Source organism: Adiantum capillus-veneris, chromosome 26 (genome assembly GCF_014529385.1).
Source record: "Adiantum capillus-veneris isolate H3 chromosome 26, ASM1452938v2, whole genome shotgun sequence".
Classification (NCBI taxonomy): Eukaryota; Viridiplantae; Streptophyta; class Polypodiopsida; order Polypodiales; family Pteridaceae; genus Adiantum; species Adiantum capillus-veneris.
This window is the reverse complement of record NC_140956.1, coordinates 103,526,003-103,533,125: the sequence shown is the minus strand read 5'-3', so window position 1 is coordinate 103,533,125 and position 7,123 is coordinate 103,526,003. Positions and strand designations below refer to the sequence as shown.

The 7,123-nt window shown below is 44.6% G+C and overlaps 1 pseudogene; it reads left to right on the top strand.

Moving 5' to 3' along the window:
- Positions 1–508: 508 nt before the first annotated feature.
- On the top strand, positions 509–2,876 carry LOC147423928 (uncharacterized; annotated as a pseudogene).
- Positions 2,877–7,123: the final 4,247 nt, after the last annotated feature.

Below are 7,123 nucleotides of genomic sequence, written 5' to 3'. Positions count from 1 at the left end.
ATGTTGAGCACTGTGATGCGCATCAATAGGCAAGTGTAACCACCATTGATCATTTCTAAGCTTCTTCTAAAATGCATAATTTTGTTGACATGTATTTTGTGGTGATTTGTAGGTTGAATGATTCTGGATATGTCACCACTTCTTACACTGACATGTTGTGGATGGTGCGTGCAATGGGCTTATCTTCAAAAGACGCCTTGGTTAACAAGATACATTTCACAGTCTACAAATGGATGCAATCAGATATTGAAAAGAAAGTTGGAAAGAAAGCGTGGTATAACGTTCCAGTGGCAGTGATGTCACAATTGCTTCATCCGGCGAGTATACGTTATTATGTAGTCTTCATTCACTCAACGTGCGCATCTCAAAGGTTGGAATGCATTGTAGGACAAGTATGCTATAGCCTTGAAACAACTACAAGCTGAAAAGGACACTATGCTCCCTTCAGAGTTTCAACAACGCTACAAGAAATCTTTTTTTGAGGCAGATGGTCCGAGCAAGAGGAGGACAAAGCAGGCACTCGCTATTGTTGATCCCAATCTAGGCGATGAATGGTGGAGGTAAGAAAGTGTATTGTGGATCACTACTCTATGTCTAGTGCTGATTTAATTATATGTTCAAAACCCTGCGGACTATTGAATGGACTAACCGGCCCAAGTGGATTACTGAGGATAGATTGTACGTTCTGGCATGTGTTGATCTGCCTCCTGAGAAGAAAACTTACATTCTTCGAGCAATGGCCTCTTCTGATCCTATAAATGTCAAAAGTTTGGATATTCCACAGACAGGTATTATCGTTCCTTTTTTTTTGCAGAATAAAAAATGACATGTTTCACTCAATGTAATTGACATTATTCTCTATGTCCTTTATTGCAGCTGACCATGTCTCGTTCCGTGATTGGATGCATGTGGAGGTTCTATGGAACACCATAGAGCGCGAAGCTCGTTTTCTATACAACAACATGAGAAATATCACATCCAAGCTTGGTCCAGGAGAGATGCTTGATTCTTTTCTAGAAGAAGCAAAGTTGACTCACAGAACTGAGGCGTTCCAATACGGGCTTGAAAAATTTAAATCTTCGGGAAGAGGTAGCCCTGACCTTAAGAAATCACTCACAGACGCGGGTCAAAGATGTCTTTGCAGGTTGGAATATTGCTCTTGGCACTTCTGTCATTGGGAGAGCTCGAAGGACTGAAAGAAGCAAATTGGTCTAACATCTTCTGATTTTGTAGGTGGTTGACCAGGCGTAACTTCAACGTTAGAAGATCTCGCACTCTATCTGAAGTCTTGGATATCTCAAAGAAAGATACTATTTTCAACCCAGCGCAGTTGGCACGTAACTTCAACAAAACAGTTTATTACTCGCGCCCTTGGTTTCTTGAGTATAAAGAGGGCAAATTTCCTGCCAGCGAAGAACTGCAGCATAACAATGCTGTCAAGGAGAGGGAGGAACGTGCACGGAGGGCTGTCCGGGTGGAGACGCCGGAAACACCTACAAAAACCACTACAACAACAAAAACAGCCCCTTCATCTGATAAAGTCGGCCAAGTATCGTATTCTAGAGTATGTTTTGATCTTGGAACGTTACAAATGCATCATTTTGAAACTGTGACTTCGCTAAGAGTTTTTTGTTGCAGACTGGGACTCCAAAAGACATAGGTAAGAAACCGTCCTCAAGCGAATTAAAGAAAAGAAGTGAGTTGCAAATGTATGACAAAATCTGTAATTGAAAAGAATCCGAGAATCTTGTCTTTGCGAGAACCGTTTTAATGATCTTTAATATAGAGCATGATGCGGTTGGGCCAAATGAAAAAGATCTTAAAGAATTCTCCCAATCCTTGTAGTAATTGTTAGATCATCATGAGGGAGATCAACAGATGGTGGCGAGCGATGATCTAGGTTTTTGTAAGACCTTTTTGAGAATCTTAATGCTAGCATCTTTTGAGGTGTATTTTGTTGACCAACTACTTTGTTTTGTTGGTTGTGTTCTTCAATGTTCGACGAGCAGAATGTGTCTATCTCCTTCTTGGATACAAGCATGGAAGAAAATGAGATTGTTGGCCCATGCTGGCATGCATCGAAGGCCAAGTGAAAAAGGACGACCGTGTGTATGTCCGAGATGGGGTTTGGGTGGCTGTCTCAGTGTCCGCTTCATTCATGCTTTTGCCTCCAAATTGCCTCGAGCACGGTATCCCGTCGTCATCTACACAGGAATGGAATGACATGGACGTTTGTCAATCCGACAAATTTGCACGTCTGAGTTTTTTGACAGCAGATGACAATGGCATATTTGTTGTTGTTTGCATACCTATCCAACATCGAATGGTACATGATGTTGCAATAGCCGCAGGCTGGGAGCCAACATACACTACAGTCACAGTTTGCAAGACACCAATATGCAAGGATGTTAATATGATTGTAAGATCACTTCGTCTTACCTTTTTCAAGAAAAACCAAGCCCCAATTGCTGAAGTGATGAAACCCGATGAGGACACGTGGTTGGATACAATCCAAGAGAGCGAATGGACCATGCAAGAAGATGGAACACCATTGAGAGGTACGTCCTTTTTGTAATTTCTTTTACTGTGTAGCTTTGTTGCTTTCTCGACTTGTCTTCTATTCTCACAAGTCCTCGCTCGCAGGAGGAATGGAACGTGGGCATTGCTATCTGTATCAAATGTTGAACATGTATACCAAGAAGGGAGATGTGGTAGTGCAATATGGAGGAGACACAGGTGTTCTTGCATTGCTTGGTAGCCATATGGGACGATATTTCACAATCATGGAGAGTAGTAAAACATTTTTGGATGAGCTTCCAAAAATTATGAAAGCACAGGCAGCGCGGCTAAGCAAAAGAAAAGCATTAGAACAATGACTATGGGATATGGACAAACACTAGTTGTCTACAATTATATTTGAGATGTACAATTTGAAAATTTGTAATAACCTATCTAGTGGTTCACGACAGATTTATATTGTCGATTACATTCTATTTCTTGCTCATTTGTGACATTGTAATGCCTTTAAATGTGAATATGTGTTTGCCATTGCAAATATTGGAAGTTTTGTATGTAAAATGTTTTCTTCCTTCTTCGTATCATGATATTGTAATGTGAAACAATGTGATAATGTGTTGAACAAAGACAGAAAAACGTAGTGGATTCCAGAGACACTGTATAATGCTCTAATTGGCGCGAGAATGGAGTTGAGGAGACATGTTTAGTATCAAGGTGTTCGGACGCTCGAAACACTCGGCTGGTGTTCAGAGAGGGACAGATGTAGTGTGTTTTAGAGGGAGCTCAGTGAGGTTGCGTCGGCATTAGCAACATACATCTCTAATCTTGATGCACTAGGGTTGCCTTGGCTACAAGATTCGACGGCGACGGAAAAACGCAACGGAATTTAGAGAAAACGGGCATTCCTCTCAGAGCCAAGCGAGGAGGGGTTTTCTTGGGGAACGAAAAACATGGATTGCATTTTTTCAAGGTGTTAATAAGGCATGTTTAGTGTCAAAGTGGTCGAATGCTCAAAACACTGAGTTGTTGGTCAAAGAGGGACAGATGGAGTGCGTTTCAAAGGAAGTTGAGTGAGGCTGCGACGGCCTATATACGGAGAGCCAGCCTAGGCAAGTGGGTTTAAATCACGTATACCCATGGCATGAGCAGTACACACCACTGATCTAGTTGCATTTGGGTCGCCTTGACTAGAAGATTCAACGGCGATAAAAAAACGCAGCAGACAGATGGTGTGCATTTCAAAGAGAGTTGAGTGCGTTTCAGAGAGAGTTGAGTGAGGTTGCATCATCCTATATGAAGAGACGGCCTTGAGTAAGTAGCAAACAACAATTATCTAGCTACGTTTGGGTCACCTTATCTAAAACATTTGACGACAACAAGAAATCGCAGCAGATCTCAGAGGAAATGCGAACTCCTCTCATAGTGGAGCCAAGAGTGATTCCCTAGTCAAAAGAAGCACATGGATTGCATGTTTCCAGAGTATTCAGGGGGCATGTTTAGTGTCAAGGTGGTCGGACCTTCGGAACACTCAAATGTTGTTCAAAGAGGGACAGATGGAGTGTGTTTTAGAGAGAGTTGAGTAAGGCTACGTCGGCCTATACGGAGAGCCGGTCACGAGTGAGTAGCACACAACAATGATCTAGCTGTGTTTGGGTCACCTTAGCTACAAGATTGGACGGCGACGAGAAAAGGCAGCCCCCTCAAACATCAACCCCATTGTTGTCTGCTTCTCCGACCACAACAAGCATATCCTCTGTGTCTAGCGAACTCCCTTCACAGAGCCCGTCTTGCTTGATGAATTCCCTGCTCCTGATAGTGGTCTTGCGCATAATAGTTTGCTCTGTCCTCAACCCGCACCATGTTCATAATGGTCTACTCCCTACTCTCCCTTACCCAACCCCCAACTCGTCCCCCATTCCAAATTGGTCCCCCCAATCCTCTCCCAACTCTCCCCAACCCTCTCCCAACTCGCCCCTCCCGCACCCCTCCCAACTCGCCCCTACCCACCCCCTCACACACTCTCGCTCCTACCCATACCCTCCCTTTGCCCTCACGCCTACCCACCTCCTCTCTTGCCCTTACCCCTACCCTCCCCCTACTCGCCCCTACCCACCCCCTCTCTTGCCCTCACCCCTACCCACCCCCTCCCTGCCCTCGCCCCTATCTAGCCCCCCTACACACCCCTCGCCCCCCTCACCAGCCCTCGCCCCTACCTAGTCTCCCCTCGCCCCCCCCCCCCTAGATCACCCCTACCTAGTCTCCCCTCGGCCCCCCTATCCACCCCCTGTCCCTCCCATACATGGCCCGAGCATATCTCTTTGATGTGGAGCCTCACTCTGTTTTGCCAATTGGGATTCTTGGACTATGCAATCATACTGGGTTCCTGCCTATTCAAAGGCTTAAGGCGTTTGCAAGCAATGTAGTGTTTTTAACTCCACTTTTGAGGCATGTAGGGTCATGGTTGGGCCTAGCACTTGCTTCAAGAAAGACGTACAGATGTGATACCTAGTAATTTTCTTTCACAGTTTTTTCAGTATTTCCTCTCATCGAGATGGTGAGCGGTCTTGTGGCGGGCAACCTGTAGCAGGCTATAGTGTCACTTTCATAGGACACACAGTTAGTACAGTTGGTCTGATCTGGTTCACACTGGATGGACTCTCTGGGCTGAGCAATGACACGTGGTAGGGATACGACGGTGGTTCTAGTGGACATCGTGGCCAGGTCACCTCCACCACTCATTCTAGAGATAGACTTAGATGGCTGACATTTATGAGCCGTTGGTGGCTCTTTATGGTGGGACATGAGGAGTAGCTGTTGGATCATAGAGATCATCTTCTAGATATATGGTCCAGCGTCGTCGTTTTGGGTAGCGAGTCTATACACACAGCACGTCTTCATCATCCCCTGCACATCTGAGCCTCAACACCCCCATTGTACCTGTGGGTCCTGGGCTGGAGCTGAGTGTGATGCCACGCCAAAGTCTGTATCGGTTCTTTTGAGATAGTCGAGTCATATATGTTCTGGTCTGTTGTTGTGTCTCTGTGAGCTAAGTTGTTATCTATTGTTCCTTTGTTTTCAATCTATTTCGAGTGAGATTGTCATGCACATTGCACTGAGGAGCACCCACTGTAGAGAGCAAGACACACTATCCGTGCTACAATCTCCAAGCTCTCCATGGCTCCTCTCAGATGCCACCCTCCATAGCCGTCATCGAACCTAACACTGGTATCAGAGCCTAGGCCGTAGGGAGGGGCTGGCATCTCAAGACGCTCACGTTTTGATAGGTGTTCGCTGCAGGCGGACATGCAAGACACAAACTCAGCTACTCCAAGTAGGAAAATCTGCGAGCATATTAAAAGGCACATCACTTTTGTGGCGGGCATCACAGAACCCAGGTGGGTCGGCATCTCATTGGTGAGCCTTGGCGGTGGCGTTTTGATAGGCAGTAGTGGCATGTACTGAGTCAAAGCCCGAGGTACTCCCGGTGGAAAGAAGCTTTACAACTTGCAATTCAAAACGCTACTGTTTGTAGAGCTAGTGGGTGAGCATATCAAAACGCCAACAATCCGATTGAAGTGAAACTAGCTACCATTTGACTAGCATATCAAAACGTTGCCTTAGCAGGTTGGTAGTGTAATTAGCACTACAAGGCAGAGCATCTCAAAACACCCTCTTGATGGTGTAGCAAGTAAGTTTTTTCAATCATCTTAGGATTTGGGGATTTTGAATATTTGACAAGAGTTCAAAAAGTGGGAGAAACAACATGCCATATATGTGTTGAAGGTTGTTCCAGGAATGCATTGCTCTACATATGAGTTGTGTCTGAGACACATGAAAGAGAGGAGATTTTGGAGCCATGTTGTTCTATATGAGGCACCGACAATCATGCACGAATACTTGCTTCAAGAACATGGTCCATCAACAAATGAAAAATTTCAAAACCTATTATTACAGCTCAATATCATAGACTTGTTTTGTCTGTCTATTGTCAACACAATCATAATTATCTTTCAAAAGGCTTATTTTAGCCTATAAATTGTCAACTATTGCCATGATAAATTGTACGGGTTAGACATTGCCACACATACATACGTGGTAAGACCTCCCAAAAACATTTTTTCTCAACCCATTTTTGTCATGCTTATCATGAGGTTACTAGGTACACCTTAAACCCAAGGTTTTGCAGTGAACCAAATTTTGGTAGCTAATTTTTCAACCTACACCCTATCTATTGAGGGGGGGGGTTCACTACCATAGCACCAAGTTATGGATACACCAAAATCCTTGGTTGTTAGAGAACCTAAAACTCACGGTTGACGAGTACAGCAAAAACTCGAGGTATCAGGAGAGTGGTCTGTTTAGTTCAGGCTTGAGGGGGGGATTGTTGGGTTTCCAAGCCCTCGTTCAGTGGTATCAACCCGTGGAAAACGCCTCATGAGGCATGCAGATACACTTAGTCTCCTTTTAGAAGTTTGCATGGCAAGGCCTCTTATATTGTAAAGGTTTTTGTTTTACAAAGTTAATACAAGCATCAACATAGCATGTTTTTTCCCTTGTAGTGTCGAATCTCTCTCTCCTCTCCCGTTCATCCCCCTCGTTCCCTGCA